The sequence below is a fragment of the Mesocricetus auratus genome, unplaced genomic scaffold (assembly GCF_017639785.1).
Source record: "Mesocricetus auratus isolate SY011 unplaced genomic scaffold, BCM_Maur_2.0 Super-Scaffold_100004, whole genome shotgun sequence".
Classification (NCBI taxonomy): Eukaryota; Metazoa; Chordata; class Mammalia; order Rodentia; family Cricetidae; genus Mesocricetus; species Mesocricetus auratus.
In genome coordinates, this window is record NW_024429189.1 from 31,875,246 (window position 1) to 31,894,085 (window position 18,840).

Here is an 18,840-nt window from a genome sequence, read left to right on the forward strand (position 1 = left end):
ATGACTAAGGTAAGAAAGGACAATTTATACACACAATTACTGCAGAGAAAGAAGAACAAATGCAGTAATATTTACATTGGTTAAATTTCTGTGAGGACCTTATGTGCATTCATATCAGTGCCATATTTTGTCAATCCATCTGTACGTATATATAGTTAAATATGTAGGTTATTCTTTCCTGCAATTGTGAAATGTCCTGTTTGTTATTATTTGAAAATAGTGGAAAAGCTGTCTTTCAATTGAAAAATGTTTCTTTAACTTCTAGATACTCGTTTCTTTGCTTAAAGGTAGGATAATGTCCCTTCACTACAATGTTAAGGATAATGCAATGTAGAAGAATGTCCATGAGTTTTTTTTTTGGTTTTTACGAGACAGGGTTTCTCTGTATTGTTTCAGAGGCTATCGGTCCAGCCCGGCCTCGAACTCACAGAGATCCGCCTGCCTCTGCCTCCCGAGTGCTGGGATTAAAGGCGTGCACCACCACCGCCCTGCGTCCATGAGTTTTATGTGCTGTTCTTTTTATGGTACATTTTCAAAAACAGATGCAGAATTAAAAACAATCCTGAATGAAAGTGTGGCTACATTTTTTTCCTCTCCTCCATTTTAGCTAATTAGAAGGACAAACAGTTTTGAATTGAAAATTTGACAACCCATAATAATGCAATTCTATGTTCCAAAATTATGAAAAAGTTGTAATGTATTTACTCAGCTTCTTGTTCCATGAACTCTTAATTAGCAAATAGTCAAAGTGATACCATAAATAAATATGAAATTAGATATGAGGAAGGTACAACTTCTTGAACATCCATTTATTTTTCACCCATTTTTAGATAACAACCAATGCCAATTTAAAAGGAAAAGTCAAAGGAATCTGGAATAGAGGGGGAATACTTACAACTATTATAATTCTTGGGGATTTGTTACCTTATTTTGGATTATAACTGGAATGCTAAATTTGTTTATAACCCAGTTGTCACAAAAATAATCATTTTATTTGTTTGTTTAATTGCCTTTCCCTGACACTGCAAAAACTCAAGTCATTGAAGTCCTAGCCCCGTAACTTTAGCTTATCCTTTCTCTGAAAAACAATTTCTTTCAGTTTCACTTAGATATTTTGGACTACTTTGATCTCTACTTTCCTCCTGAATTTGGAAGAGATTTATTTCTTTGTGAGCTCACCAAATGAGGAAATTGACTCTCTATTGCAAAATATTAATTTGTTAATTCATGCTAAATTGTTTTTCTTAGAAAGCAGAAAATTCTTGCTTTGCATACCGTTAGCCTCTGCTTTCCTGGGAATGCCTCTCCTATTTAAACACATCTTTCATAAAGTTTTATACAGCAAGAACAGTGTTATCACCAGGTTAAAATATCAATAACGAATACAGTCAGAACCTGGTGGAGACCCCAAGGAAAGAGGAGACTGCATAAGCTCCAGGCACAGCCACACTTTAATGGAGTCTGAGATAAAGATCCTATTGAAAGTCAAGGATATCCTTTAACAAAGTGTTGGCACGTAACAATGAACTCAATCTTTTTACCTTAAGTCTGTTGCTGCTTTCCTGACTCACAATGGTTCACAAAATGGTTGAGGTTAATTCCCTTTACTAAGAACCAACAACATGGTATTTATAGAGGGATTCATTTGCAGTCTTATTTCAAAGAGGTCAGCAGGTGCAATGCATTCTTTAGAAGAAGTCTGACTCATTTCTCCAGATTGCTAGATACTGTCTTTGTCTACACAGTAAGCATTTTAGGCATTGCAAGAATGAGAGGCTGCATTTTTCAACCCATAGGTTTGGGAAACCTAAGTAAAATGTTCATGAAATACAAACTAAAGAATGGCATACACTTTCAAAAATCTGCTCAATTAATCTAGATATATGTTGTGTTTAGAGTGTATACATGCAATATGCATGTAACAACCTAGTTTTCCTTAGTCTCCTGTTACAATTTTCAATAACCATTTGGTTTTACACTGAAAAGTATCCTGCTTAAAAACTATGTTGTGTGGCCACATTAACTATGGTATTTGGACATTCTTGTCTATATATTTTCTACAAGTAGATAGATTCTAATTATGTCTGCAACTTTGCTGTTAATATAATTCATCCTGATTGTCCCTGAATCCTGGACTGAACAGGAGTGAGCTGAACTAACACATCTCTATGTAAGAGAAAGATTCCTTCCAAATGCACTGGTTTCTGGGATATAGTAACTGACATTGGTTGTGCACAGATAAATGATAAGAATTCAGGTTTCTTGAACTGCTGAAGCTTTCAGGAATAGTGTTCAATATAAGTCTCTTCATTTCAAAAGAATACCAAAAGTAAAGTAATTATCCAGATCATAACTAAGGCCTTGAATTCCAGACCCAAGGATGACAGTTTGCCAAAATTTTGGGTAGCTTTACTTTTACTTCCTGAAGTTAGAATATCTTTCACATATTTTATTCAGTCACACATGAGATTTTACATTCCCTTTTGAATTTGTCAATTTAACACAGGTTTTTAACCCAATTGTTTTACACATTGTGTTTGTTCACTCTGACATTGCACTAACTAGGTGCAAAGAATTGCTGGGATTTTATAAATGCAAACATGAATATTTTGATAAAATAGTATATATTATAAACACAGTTCTCATTTAACTGATAATAGAATTATTGACAAATAACTTCAATAAGTTGTAGAAGGTTATTTTGGTGTATATATATATGTATATATACACATACATATACATATATATGTATATATATATTCAGGAGACAGAGGCTCGGCACCTGACTCCATAATCTATAAAACAAAGCGTCATGTTCTTTTCTTTCTTTGAAATTATTTTTTATTTATTGAGATTATACTATATTTGCATAATTCCCCTCCTTCTGTGTCTCCTGTCCAAACTCTCCCATATACACCCCTGCTGTTCTTTCAAATTTATGGCCTCTTTCTTCATTAATTGTTGTAACACACACACACACACATCCACGCACACATGCGTGTGTGTGTGTGTATGTGTGTATACTTGTGTGTGTGGATGTATGTGAATGTGTGTATGTATGCATGCATGTGTGCAAGTGTCTTCCTAAATACATAAGTACAACCTGTTCAATCTTTAAAATGTGTCTTGTGTGTACATTTCCTGGAATAGGTGGCAGAGAGATTGTAAGAGCCAAAGGATCAGGGTGTTTGCTGCAAGACTTCATGTCTCATAAGAATGTCAGAAGCTAAACCCACAAATGTCTTATAAAACTTGAACTAAACAATAATAACTAGAGTAGACATGCTAACAGGAGGCTTTAACCATTTTTCCCAGGAGGAACATACACCAATTAGTTAGTCATTATGGTTCCTGTTCTTTACATCACCCCTTTCAACCAGGAAAGACACTACCACTGTGTAAAAGAAGTAAATGACAAATAAAGTTCTGGTTAGGCTAAGAGAGTTTGTTGTACATTTTGATTCAGTCAGTGATTTAGAGAAATAATTTGTTGAGCAGAGGCTCTGGGAAAGACAATGTGGGAACAAAGATAAGTCCATGTGATTTCCAAGTCCCTTCAGAGGATACATATAATCAGCTAGCCATGTTGTATTATACTGGTTATTAAACCTTACTGGATATAAGAAATGGAAAGATTTCTTGGTCTCTTCCTGCTATTTCCATAAAAGTAATGAATGTACCTTATACCCTGCACAGCAAGAAGTGTGTGTTTATATCGTAACATGTAAGGAAAGATTAGACACATACAAATTAGAATACAAAAATATCTGTATATTAGTCTGGGTTATCCAGAGGAACATAACTTGGAGAGAGAGAGAGAGAGAGAGAGAGAGAGAGAGAGAGAGAGTGTGTGTATGTGTGTGTGTGTGTGTGTATGTGTTTGTGTTTCTGTATGTGTGTTTGTGTGTATGTGCGTGATTTATTAGAATGCCTCGCTGGCTGTAGTTCATCTGGTCCAACAGTGGCTATCTGCCAATGGAAAGTCCAAGAATCCAGTAGCTGCTCAATCTATGAGGATGAATATTTTAGCTGGGCATCAGCATGCAATAGAATCCCAAATAAATAGGCTCTAATGACAGCAAAGGGATTTTCCAGAGAGAGTGACAGCAAGCAGGCAAAAAGATAGCAAGCTTCCTTCTTCTATCTCCTTCATAGGAGCTTACAGAAGAAGGTGTGGTCCATGATAAAGGTGTATCTTCCAACCTTTAAGATCTGGTGTGGACTTGTATGTCAGTGAACATGCACGAAAGGGTTCAGGGTGGACTGAGGTCCAGTAGGGCCTTCAACAATGGGCTCCAAAAGAAGACAAGGCATGCTGAGATGGTGGTTGTCCCAGATAACTTCAGGAGCCTTGAGAAAGTAACTGAGCTTTGTAATTTCAATATTTTCATTGGGAACTATAAAGTACCCCTTTCTTTGGGTATGGTAGAATTTTACAAAGGAAAGATTTTAGAATAGTGTTAAGGACAAAAGGAAACCCAATTCTCCAAACTCCAAAAGGCAATCGAAATAGCCAGAAAAGAGCTCAATTTGGATTATAGAAAGATTTCTGACAGTTATATAAAAGTCAGCGTTACTCAGGAACTTGTAAAACTGGTTCCCATCAGCCAAAGCAAGTTATTTTCCATACCTCTAGAACAGACTTTTGACTATCTGTGTTACTTTTGTGTACTTGTGTCTATCAGCATATCAAAGCCCACACTGACTTCCAGGCTCCCTCAGTATGACAAGTACCAGATACATATTTCAAAGTCCATGCTAGAATCCTGGCCCTTCTCACATACTCCCCTATATTAAATTCCCTCCAGTTCATTGGATTCCCTCCCCAAGCTACTTATTCTCTTAAAACATAGTCCTGAAAACAGCTTGGTATTGGCACAAAAATAGACAGGTAGACCAATGGAATCAAACTGAAAACCCGGGTATTAACCCACACACGTACAAACATCTGATCTTTGACAAAGAATCTAAAAATATACAATGGAATAAAGAAAGCATCTTCAACAAATGGTGCTGGCATAACTGGAGACTGGCATGTAGAAGAATGTGGATCGATCCATGTTTATCGCCATGCACAAAACTTAAGTCCAAATGGATCAAAGACTTCAACATAAATCCAGCCACACTGAACCTCTTAGAAGAGAAAGTGGGTGGTACCCTTGAATGAATTGGTACAGGAGACAGCTTCCTGAACATAGTAGCACAGACAGTGAGATCAACAATTAATAAATGGGACCTACTGAAACTGAGAAGCTTCTGTAAGGCAAAGGACACAGTCAGCAAGACAAAAAGGCAGCCCACAGAATGGGAAAAAATATTCACTAATCCCACATCTGACAGAGGGTTGATCTCAAAATTTACAAAGAACTCAAGAAGCAAGTCTCCAAAACATCAAAGGACCCAATTAAAAAGTGGGCTGCAGAACTAAATAGAGAGTTTTCAATAGAGGAGTCTAAAATGGCTGAGAGGCACTTGAGAAAGTGCTCAACATCCTTAGCCATGCGGGAAATGCAAATCAAAACAACTCTGAGATACCATCTCACTCCTGTCAGAATGGCTAAAATCAAAAACACCAATGACAATTTATGCTGGAGAGGATGTGGTGGAAGGGGGACACTCCTCCATTCCTGGTGGGAGTGCCAACTGGTTCAGCCACTTTGGAAATCAGTATGGATATTCCTCAGATAAATGGGAATAAACTCCACTCTTAGGCATATATCCAAAAGATGCCCATTCATACAACAAAGATGTCTGTTCCACTATGTTCATAGCAGCTTTATTTGTAATAGCCAGAACTTGCAAGCAACCTAGATGTCCCTCAACTGAAGAGTGGATAGAGAAAATGTGGTACATTTACACAATGGAGTACTATTCAGCAGAAAATAACAATGGAATCATGAGATTCGCAGGCAAATGGATGACACTAGAAGAAACCATCCTGAGTGAAGTAACCCAGTCACAAAAAGAGAAACATGGCATGTACTCTCTCATATATGGATTTTAGACATAGATCTGGGGAGTGCCAGCCTACAATCCTATGGCCAGAGAGTCTGGGAAACAGAAACTTCATTTAGTGGCTGATCGAAGAAGAGGCAGACTCCCTCGGTTAAGTACTGAGCTGAACTCAAGAAAGCCAGTAACAGAGAGGGAGGACTGATGATCAAAGGGATTAAGACTGGGCTGGTTTAACCCACAGAAACAGCTGACCAGACAAAGGTTAACTCTTGAATCCCAGGCATCAGCCTGGGAATCCAGCATGGGACTGATCAAGACCCCCCTGAATCTGGGTGTCAGTGAGGAGGCCTAGGTAATCTATTGAGCCTGGGGCAGCAGATCAGTACCCATCCCAAGTATACACACGGACTTTGGACTCCCATAGAACAATGTGAGGTGCACTCTCACCCTGAACTCTTGGGGAAGGGTCTAGGCCCTGCCCTGTATGAAATGACAGACTATGGACACCCCCATGGAGGGCCTCATCCTCCCTGGGGGAATGAGGGGATAACAGGGGGGGGTTGGAGGGAGGGCACGGGAGGAGGGGAGGGAAAGGGAGAGGGACCTGGAACTGACTTGTGAAGCAACCTCGTTTCTTATCCAAATTTAAACTGGAAAATAAAATTTAAAAAAAGGAAAATAAACAAAAAACAAAAAACCTAGCTATTCTGACTGTGTTCTCTGTGCTCTGCTTCTGCTTCTCTCACTATTGTTTTCTCTATCCTCTGCTGCTTTCTCCTCTCTTGCAGATAACTCTGTCCATGTCTAGTCTGTATTCCATGTTCAGCCTACTTGTTTCTCTCTCTGCTCTGGATTCTTCCAGATGTCTCTGACTGTTCCCTCCTTGATATCTACAATAACAAAATAAAAACCTTCCACTTAGCTCTACCATGAAGTGGTCATGTCATTAGTTCATACAAGTAGCAGCATATTTTAAAAATTCAATAAATGACAAGTATCATTAGTATTGTTTAAAATCCTAAAACCATACTCTATTATCTAGTTACCCTAAATTACAAGATTGCTAATAAAACACCAGAAATGATTTAGGCTAAATTTAAACTTTTTATAAGTTATTATTGTATATTAATACATTTTAAAAATGAATTTCATCAAAAACCCTAAATTTTCAAATTATTTTTGTTTGTTGTTTTTTTTTTGCTTAAATTGCATGAGGACTAATGAGGGGAGAATTTTTTAAATCTGAAACAATGAAATTAGAAGCAAGGAAGTCCTCTTTGGTTATGTTATCATGCCATTACTATGTAAAATACCATGTTTCTTCAATTATTTTTGTAGCAGTAGATACATGTAAGATATGTGGAAAGAAAATACAGTATCTTTTGTTGTCTTTTTCAGGTATCTCATTATGCAGCTAACACCATTTAAAAGACTGGGTTTCATTTTCCTTCTTTACATTTAAAGTATATTTTATCTGCAATTTTTCAAGTCTCAGATAATAAGTACTTATATGACTACTTTTTCTATCATCTTGTACTTGAAGTTTTTATTTTTGTAGTATAGCTGAAGCTCTCCCAGACATTTAAATTTATTTTCTAGCACAGAAGAAAAATCAAGATGGCATTATAAAACTCTTCCTTGGTAAAGATATTTAAAGCGGAAGCAGCATTGCTCACATATTCAAAATGCCAAGACTAATAACAACTCTTTAATATGAAGTATTTGCCAAAGGGAAATTCATCATTGAAATTATTGGCATCTTCAAATGAGCCAGTAATTAAAACAAAATGTTGTATAACCCGCACCATTCATGTGTTGCAATGAATACATTTGAAATAATGAGAGTTGGTAGGTATGAAATTTCAGTAGGATACCTTCTGTTCACTCCAGAAACATGAACTGTGAAGGAGGAAAGAGTAATGCAGTTTTAGATTGTGAACTGATGAGAGGCTGCCAAATAGGACCGTTGAATTTGACATCATTAGTGGTATTTCTGTGGAGTTCTTCATTCAGGGAACAAATTCTAAGAGCAATCTGGGAAGCCTTAAATCCTAATGAGTTTTGGATATGTGGCATTCATTATAAAAAACACCTGGAGGGAAGACCTAAGCATTGAGTCACTGCTACAGAGATCCGATTATGGGAGCTATGCTTGTATTGGTTAAGGAAGGGATCTGGGGAGACAAGCATCTTTTCCTGGTGTCTTTTGTTGTGAGTTATGTAGGGCTGACTATTTGGATAAAGCAACTAGTATGTCTAGCATGCTGTTGTTTCTGCTGCTTGGGTTTTGCCTTACACATTACTGTGTAATTTCATTGTTTGACATCACATATCACTCATGGTACAATTTACTCCCGTTGAATATCTTAGTACTCTATATACTTCCTGTTAGCTAACTACCTTGTACAGTCATCACTTTTTATATGAGCACAACCATATTTTTACTTAACAATCTATATTTTATGAAAGAAAGCCTTTTGATACTTAAAATTTTCATTGCACATTATAGGACAATAATAAATACTAAAAGCAAGTTAAAATCCAATTTGTATCATACATAAAAGTGACAAATATCAATAATTGCTTTAACTTTTAAATGGTAAATTATTTCAATAGTAAATAATTGGTAGTTTTTATCTCAGACTTCAAATTTTGTTAGCAAATTACTAAGATAAAATGTAGATGTGACTGTCCGTTTTTTGAAAGAATTACCCTGGTACAAAAAAGAGCATTTATTAGCCAATTCAATTAGTTATTCAGTAGGATCTCATTACTACCTAATATTAATGATATCCAGCACCAGTTTTCTGGAAGTAATAAAACAGATTGATTCAGATATTTTCCATATATGTTCTTCAATAAATATTTGAGATTTAATTTAATGATCAGATAATAAGATTATTTTTACTGGTTAAAATAAATTAAATGGAAGGATGGAAGGCCACATATTTTTATTCACAAGAAATAAACTAGAAATACCTTCCATTTTGCAGTAAAAATATAATAGAAATATCAAATATGCCTGCATCATCTGCATCATTTGAGACATACATATTGTTTTCTCCAACAGCTATACTTCTTGAAACACGTGTTCAAAGGAGCACTTCAGGTAAGCAAGACATCTACTTTTTCTGTATACCTTTACAATTGTACAAAATTAGAAACTGTAAAATATTTAAGTATTTTATTAATATTCTATCTTCTCCAGTGAAATATTTCTGAATATCACAATAATTTCTTGGTTTCCATGTTAAAAAATATACAATATTCACAGCAGGTTTTGATTCAACATACACTTTTCAGTGAAGAAATAAAGCTATTCATTGTTATACAAAATATAATTCCACCCTCATGTTGTTTTAACAGAGTCCATATGAATACATGCACACATAGAAGCACAGTTGCAAAGAAAATGATAAGTAGTATGTTCCATCATTTATCAGTGAATGTCTCAGTTTGAATGCTATAGATATCTGTTTTCTATGTTCCATACATATATCTGTATTTTCTAATTTTTGCCAGGGCAATTAATTCACAGAGAGAAATGGAAGGAAGTATAGAGAGAGGGGTGGAATGTATAAACTCCTTGCTTGCTGAGGTGTTAATAACCTCAGGTCTCAGGGTATGACTGATGAAGTGTTTTTGACACAATACAGATTTTACATTCTTATTCCATGAGACAAGATGTAGAAAGAAAAAAGTCAAGACAGGAAAGAAGGGGGAAATGGAGAATTAAATGTTTCTGAGAGATTAGTATAAGGATGTGTTTGTTTCTAGTGTGTGATGTGATCAAAGGGAAAAAGATATGAATAATTGCAAGGAAGGTTCTAGAGTTATTTTCTCATGAGTATTTATGGGAATGAAGGAAAGGCTGAGGTGCCAAGAACACATGGACAAATTTTTGCTCTCATTTACCTGTGGGTACTCCCCAGAATTGGTTAAGGATGTAGGCATTTGGAATATATCTGAAATGTTCTGACCATTTCTCCTTCCAGAACACATGGAAGGGTAGTTAGTTCTTATATATTTTTTGGAGAATTCCAGGTAAATAAACATTAGCAATTCATTGCTTTTACAATTAAACAATGTAGGTTGTTGATTTTTACACTTTTCACATTTACCAAACTGGGAAGTATATGGTATTGAAAGACAGAAAGAAAGAATGAATGAGACATTTGTAGCTCTTACCACAGAAAATATTACAAATATTTTCATCTGTAAAAATGTTAATACCTGGGATATTTTAAAAATCATTTTCTACTCTCCGCTGTTTGCTGAAGTCTTTAGTAAGTGCCTCTATGAGTACGTTCAAGATGTTAAATGTTGAATAGAGAAGGCCAATTTGAAAACAAATTACTAAAACCTTATTTTGTAAGTATCCTAATAGAGATATGAAAAGAAATGTCAGAGAATGTGGAAAAGGTGCCTGAGGGATTTAGAGAACACCTTTAAAATGAGCTGAGATTGACAATGTACAGAGGTTTCTTAGAAACTCTGTTTCTAAGACAAGTGTTGAAGGGTGCAGAAAAGGGTGCTGCAGGTTATCCTTAGGCAAAGGAACTCAGTGGGCAGGGGGAGGAATGCTGAGGGTCATTGAGAAGAATTCAAACGCAAGGATTTACTGAGTATGACATGTGACCAAAGAGGAGGAAAATTGGAAGCATTTCAAATAAACTAGGGACTGTCTACACTAGTAAACTCAGCTTTCCCCTTTAAATAATAGTGTTAGGTTTTGAAGATTCGCATATTCTTTTGGTGACTGGGGGGGGGGCTGGTTTCATGAGATAGGGAGAAGAGAAGCAACTAGAATATGTATTTTCTCACTGGTAGTGTCCTGACCAGACAAAAGATATACCAAAGTTTAAATTGACATGTAATTTCCAACTAACAATTCAGAAAATTTTAAGAATAAGAGTCTATCTCACAACTTTCCAACGATTACAGTCCTAAACTAACTACCCTCATTCCACTGAATTTAAAACTACCAGATAGACATTGGTTTTGTTCAATAAGTTTAAAATGCAAAACGCTTGGAGAAAACCACTCCTTTTGGTATGAGTTAAATTGATTATATCATTATTCTATGCAATTGATCAAATATACGAATGAATTAAGAACTCTAATACACATTATAAACGCATCTGTTTTTGGAGGAAGTATAATGAAGTCTACATACTCAGACAAGTACAGACTGAAAACCTCATGCCCCTTGCTTTGTGCTCATTAATAGTTTGCCTACATTTTCTCAATCACAAATTAACTAATTCAAAGAATGGGATAATAAGATACTATTGACTCCCAACATTCCCATGGTAAAGCAATAAAGTAACTTGTATAAAATATCAGACACAGAATTGGAAGTCAATGAGTATTAGCTCTTTGAGAAAAGACTTATTTGGATAGAAGACTTCATTCCATATATGATAGGCATCTGGAATTAACATCTGTAAGGCACATCTACTATACATTCATTTGAATGCATACATCAAAAAGATCAACTTTTAACATTTTAAATCAAATATATGGTTAACAAATATTTCTCAGAGAAAGAAGAAAAATTGTCGATGTAATTAAGACAGGTAAATGGAAATTTGTTTAAAAATTACTCACTCATTATAAACATTTGTATGAATTTAACATTAATTTTTTTCAGGTAGATATGATTTGAATTTATATACTGTAGTGTGATTTCTAATAATAAGAAAACTTTTGTTTGCAAATACCTGGTTTATCTGAATATTCTTTGAGAAATTCACTGCCAACTCACACTATTCTTGTACTTTAATTTCTGTCATCATGCCTGTCATTTTGCTCATTAGTGCAGATTTCACTGAACAGAATCTAAAAGAATGCTTTGAACAGAGGTATGTGATCTCTATGAGAGGAAACAGACATTGCAAGTCCCTGAACCCATGCTGTTATTACATTTTTCAAAGTCAATGTTTTAAAACACTTAAGACTTAACATCCAATCCAAACTAACAGTCCATGAGAAATGAACATTGTCCTGTTGACTGTGAGGGAAGAAAGAAAAGATAAAGCTTGCAACCCTGAAAATATATGGGAGGTAAAGATTTCTCAGAGAAAGATGAAGGAAAGTGTTAATAGAACTAAGAAAGGCTAATGTAAGCTTGTTTAAAACTGCCCACTATTATAAACCTTTGCATGAATTTAACATTGATTTATTTTCAAAATAGATATGTTTCAAATTTATATACTGTGACAGCAGTGTCTTCTGCTCAATCATTTCTGAAGAAATTTGTGAAAAATAGCACTGTATCCAAGGAGCTTGACATACCCCCTGAATTCTAGTTTGAAGGTATCTTTCAAACAGTCGCGATTACACAAGTCACTACCAGCACCCCCCTTTTTTTCTTCCAATCCTTCCTGCAAATCTCTGGTCATTAGCACCTGCTACCGCTGATTTTACCCCTTTCTAAAGAAAGAGCAGTATGAAGTGTTCTACCAAGACAAACCAGATTTTTATTTTGTTTTCTTTTTATTTTTTAAACAGAAGTATTTCAACAGTGGGATCACCAGAGGCTCTCTGAGAAGCTCATGAGTTGTCATAGAGAAAGTATATTTTTTCCATTAAAATTAAGAAAATTTTATGGAATGTCAAGTTATGACAATGGGAACCTAATGTAGGTTTTCTTGAAACTCTGTTGGGACAACTAGACACCAGGTTAATTGTTAATAGTAGGGCTCACTGTATCTTATGGTGATTAATAATTTCCAGATGCCTCACTACTGCTTCTTAGCAGCCTACCATTTTTCTAAATGCAGACAGCATAGTTAAGAAAGAGGAAACACTAATATGACATGTATAACTATTAATAATTAACTTTTTTGGACTTTACCCTTTCACTATTGCATAACCTTGGTATAAAAGTGTTGTTACTGACTAGATAATCTCAAGAAAACAGTGAGTGGAAATAGGTGTAGTGGTGCAACTCTAGAGGCCCAATACTCATGAAGTAGAGGCAGAAGGATTACAAGTTTGAGGGCAGCCTGGTGACATAACAATTTTCCAGATCTGCCTGAGCTACAAAAGGAAACAGTGTCTTAAGAGAAAATACTGAAGAAAAATAATCCTAAACCCCATATAAAATGTCAATATTGAGTAAGACAAGAAGTCAGTATAGATACTGTCTGAAACAAAAAAGACATCAAGTAAGAAAACTACATAAGAGAACTGTGAGTTTGGCTATTACAGATTACTGGAGTCAGTATTGAGTAACTGATGAATGGCAGGTGATGAATGTCTACAGTAACTCTGGAACCATTTCTGGTAAATAGTTATAGAGTAAAAAGAAGATTTCATCCTTAAAACATTAAGCAAAGATATATTATCATTAATCAATTAAGGTATGTGATCATAAATAAATAGCATAAAGGTCATTTATATGTGATCTCATAAAACAAAATATCACACTTTGCCTACCATCTAATTTTCCAAGATCGGGTCTTACTTTTATGACTTTATGGTATTATTCTTCATCCTATATTCATTCTTCAATGGACAATTGTTAAGTACACATAACATAAATTATTAGGACTTAATATTTTATTATTGTGCTCATAAAATAGATAAATTTAACTATCATAATATGATGCAGCCCACTCCAAAATTTACACTGGAATCAAGAACCAAATGGTGAGGGATTCAGGGGAGTGGTCTCTGAAGGCAGTTAGGAATAACCCTACAAAATGCCTTTCCTTTTGTCTTCAGGAGGTCAGTGAAGGTTTCTGTAGGAAGAAGTGGAGGGAAAGACCAAAAAGTGACTTTAAATTACCTATTACTTTTTGTTGACCAAAGAAAAGTTCTGTGTAGTAGCATCTTGCCATGTCATTGAACTTGTAGTGGTGGTCACACCCTTTGTACTTGGTTTCAAGTGCAGATGTGACCAATTATAATGGAGAAGAGGGACTGGCTCCTGCCCTCTTGGGTTGTGGAGAGCATGGGAAGGGCAGAGACTGCATCTTCTGGAGCAGGAAGACCGTGGTGGTTATTTACTCTTATCTGTGTAAGTTCTTCCTTAATAAACACCTATTTATCGTTTATCTTGGATCTGGTGAACTCATTTCAACCCTGCCTTCAATTCTGAGGATTGCATATTGCTCTGGGTGCAATAGGTGTGAGGTGTGTGTGTGTGTGTGTGTGTGTGTGTGTGTCTGTGTCTGTGTCTGTGTGTCTGTGTGTATCCATATGTATATAAATATTATCTTACAATAATCAATTATGTTTGAAACCTCAAATTTATAGGAGAAACAAATTTGCTAATTTACTCAACTAAGTGATCTTCATTGAACACATTACAGAGAAGAAACTATGTCATTAACAATGTTGTGGCAAGAACACCTAATTTTAAAAAGATGTTATTTTCTAATATGTATGAGTAAAGGAAAGTAAGTCAAGAAGATAAAGTTTGGTCATGTTAACCTTAGTGGTAGAGCTGAGAACTTACCTTGTTTTATCTAAATGTGTCTAACTTGAAGACTCCAGTAAATCTTACTCTTGAATGCCACCCACCAAGAACACTGAAAACTCTTGAGTGTTCTAATGAGTATAAGTATGTAGCCAAGTGTCTCACATAGATGAACTGAACAGTAAAGCCAAGATGCTAAGAGTTTAGAACCCACCAATTTTGAACTGTGTGTGATCTGACAAGTGACAAAATTTATCTGGTATCAATGTTCCTTCTGCAAAAGGTGAAGAGTAGGGCTCTAGTTTATAGAATTATTATACCCTTTATTTAATGCATAAAATTCACTTACAGTGATACATAGCTTCACTAAATAGTCTGAGTGATTCATGTTTTAGCAATAGTCCTCTGATGACAACATGAGAAATGGGTTGCAGAGTGGAGAAAAGAATACTTCCACACTTTCAAAAGTGGGTCATGCATACGTCAATAAGAGAACTTGACAGCAAATGGAGAAGTAGAAGTAGTATTGTGAGACAATTATTGACGAAAAGTTTAGGAAAAACAGAAAAAAATTATAAATATTTCCTGGTTCCTAATTCAAATGGAAGTATGACTGGTGCATCACAGTACTCCATACTATACCTGCTACTTCCATGTAGTTCAACTGCCCAAGGATTCTCTCAGCAGGTCACTGGAGGAGACCTGGTGTCTATGTATAACACGCAACCAAAACAGACCACAGAGTAAACACATCTCCTTAGCATTCAGCAGAAGGAAACTTCTCTGATCAGCCTACTCTGTGCCTTGAAATTGACCTGCTCTCAACCCATTTAGGGATAAAAATAAGCAAGCAATTGTCTCCCAAGCCACCAGTAAAAGTTGAGTCTTTCTGCACCAGTGATCACAGGTGTAGAGCTGGAGGGTGGTGTACCAAGATAGGATCAGGCCATTCCTATCTTCAGGACATTTTGGTTTCACATGAGACAATAATTAAATAAGTTTTCAGACCATAGGTAGGACTACTTTTTCAGACTACTATTTTACTAACAGCTGTAACGGTTCAAGCATAATCTACAGAAGGCATGAGGTGTTAGGAAAAAATAGATCCATGAAAGAAAACGAATTTTAGAATCTATAATGTTATAATATCCTGCTGAATAAAGTATGGATAAGTCTGGGTAAGAGAAAGAAAGTGACAAAGAAACAAATCCCAGGCAACACACTCCTTGGAAATCTTTCCTGTTGCTTGAATTACATATACACAAACTATAGTTCTATTTCTGTATTTAAAACCACCATCTGCAGCTCTACTACACAATCCAAGAATTAGGAGAGCTGAATATATTATGTGCATAAAGATTATGTAAAGCTATTATAATAGTTATTTCATAGGACTAAAATTTTAACTAAATTACATTGCTTCCTTAAGACGTCATTTTAGTGTGCAAATAACAAAGTATGATAAAAAGTATCTATTAAATAGTTATTTTAAAGTTGAATAATAGAGGAAGTGTAATGATTGATCTTAAATGTCATAAGATCTCTATATGTTTTCTGTTTGCATATATGCAACTTCTCAGAAACATATATGTTTCAGAAATTGCAGATGAACACCACTTGCTCTGTCATACAAATGTCCTCAAAATAGAGACCCCTTGTACATTCTTCATACCTATGAAGAATGTGTCACCAAAGATACAGGTAAAACCAAGTGTAAACCTTCCCTCATACTTGCAAAGCAGCACCTTTTAGGTCTTTTTGTGTAACTTTCAGGAAGGAGAGACTCAATGTTAACAAACCAAAGCCACTTTCAATTTCATTAAACATTGCCTGTGAAACTCTAAGTAGATCATGTGAGGACTCTCCTCAGCCACTGTCCATCCTCCAGCTATTGAAAAGCAGCACAAAACAAGAAAGCCAATTATATACTCTACTGATTGAATAATAAAATTTCAACTGTACTGTGTCTGCCTGATTGCCAATTCTCACACATTTCAGGACCTGATTTCCTTCTGAATAAAGGTGTTATTTGTCCAGGAGAAGTTTTCTTTCGTTTTCCAGGTTTTTGAAGTTGCTTGGTGACTTGTGTTATATACTTGAATATAGTTGAAGAGTTTTAAGGTTTCAACAGGCTATTTCTATGAAATGATACACCCCCCCAAAAAATCAAGTAAATTATGGCAGAGCCAATTAAGATATTCTTTTATTTTTCCTATTTCCATCACCTACAAACACAAACAAGAAAATAGCCAGTGTTTTCTAGTTCTCAGTCACTACTCTTCTCAAGGTATGTTGTTTTAAATAGGAAGGCATCACAGTATTAAAATACATGCCCACCCTTATATAAGTCTCAGTGTAATTATAGTTTTATATAATTAGACTTTCGTGTCAAAAGATTTACAGCTTTATCACCTCAAGCAACATTCAGAGCTGCCAAGAATGATTTATGCAATAATGACTTAAACTGTAAAATAGAACTCTCAAAGGAAGGGCTGTCAAGTGCTTCTACTTCAGATAAGTGGTTTTTTTTTTAAGAATTGATATTCTGGTAAACAGCAAGATCTACTCTACCTAGAATAGTCACATACTGAACAAGGAAGGAAGCGTTGCTTCCCAGTGGGTTGTGCAGCTCATGACACTTCTTTTGGGACTCACTGCATATATCTCTGGCCTTCACTGCTAAGGAAACCAGTGGGCCTCTTCAGAAAATCTGCTTTCAGATATATTTATTGGTTTACTCATCACAATAGTTTTGGGGCTCCATCATGAATGAATGGTGAACACAGAATATAGCAACTGCTCTTAACTTTATCATTGTATTCATTACATAGCTGATCTATTTAGTTGAACTGTGGAATTAGTAAGCAAAGAAAGCACTTAGTAAAGAGAATCAAGACTTAAGAAGCCAAACCATCAAAGTAAATGACCTCAGTTAAAAAGAATGAAGGAAACTTTCAGAAACAAACTAATGAAAATGCTTCCTGTCTCTTTTTCTTTGTCTGTTTTTATGAATACAAAGTGACTTGCAGCAGGTCAATAAGAGGTGATGCTACCAAAATGTTTGAATCTCCCAAGCCTTCACTGATTTTATAGCTGTCTTTTGAATACACCAGTCAATGCTCAAGATTCTATTCTGAACTAGCTAACCACTAGTTTATTGCATCCAAAGTAGGTAAACATATCTGTATCTTAATAACCTTCAAGGGGATTTAATTTGATAAGTTTTTCTTGAAAAGTAGAAAAACTGAGTTCATCTATTCATTTCCTCTACCAAATAAAGCTGAATAGAAACTTTTCTGTTAACACTAACAATACCCTACTTCTTCAAAGTGTGTCCCACCTAAGAAAAACATTCATAGAGACAATATTCATGAAAAACTGATATTTCTATACTTTGACAGGCTTCCAAACAAAGACTCCTTGTATGAAAAAAATTGTAATTCATATAAATAAGGAAATCTTTCAGGCATAGATTTGCAGTGGTAAATGCACTGAAAACTTTACTATTTTATCACCAATAAGTTTGTGGTTATATATAAAATTCTTTCTGAAAAGTGTTCTGAGTTCATTTGTGGTTATAGCAATTGAATTGATGAGGGTTCAAAATGTCCACATTTCAGTTGCACCATAATAGATACAATTCCTAGCTGAGACCATTCTGAAAAATGTACTTAACACCTAACTGATTTACTCAGAGCACTACTTTAATTTTTTGAGATGGAAAAATTATGAAACCATCTTCAAAATATATCAGCCAATGATGCTCCATCATGCTCTGAACAAATACAGCATAAACTATGTCAACTTTATGCCTTAAAGTCAGAAAACAACCAACAGTGAACTTCTTACACTTTCAAAAATCTAGATTCTTAGCATCATATAGACAAGGGAGGTAAGTTGCCCTGTTCCGTGTTCTGTGAGTCTCAACACAGAAGTATTTTTAGAGAGTAGAGCCATCAGGCTATTTATAATATACAATGTTACAGGTCAAAAAGTAAGAGCTAACTGGGAAGAATTAAAGAAACAAGCTCGGTGCTGTTTGATGATTGCATAATTGCTTTCATTCCAAGCAATACAAAATTATACAGACCTGTTTTTCCAGTAATACTTGGTTGCAAATACCTACCCAAGTTCAACTTCATAAATGGAAAATCCATTAATTAAGAAGTGTACATTTCTTACCATGACATGCTTAATTAAAAGAAATAAGAGATATAATTATACCTTTCTTTTGCTGTTTTTTCTCTCTAGTTTTCAAAAGTCATAATATGGTATAGATTATACTATGACAGAGTCTCTTAGCCTCATTAATTTTTGTATATGCAACAGGGAGAAATAGATGATGTAATATTGGCAAAAACTACAGTGTACATGTTTTCTATAAGTGTTTTATTAAATTGACAAATGCCATTAAGTTTTCATATTACGTATCTATATTTTTGTTAAGAGGGGTTATA

General features: G+C 35.2%; 1 protein-coding gene across 4 annotated transcripts in view; it reads right to left on the minus strand.

Moving 5' to 3' along the window:
* The window catches only part of Kcnh7 (potassium voltage-gated channel subfamily H member 7), a 470,424-nt gene that overhangs the window by 448,688 nt on the left and 2,896 nt on the right, over positions 1 to 18,840 (minus strand). The window lies entirely within an intron of this gene.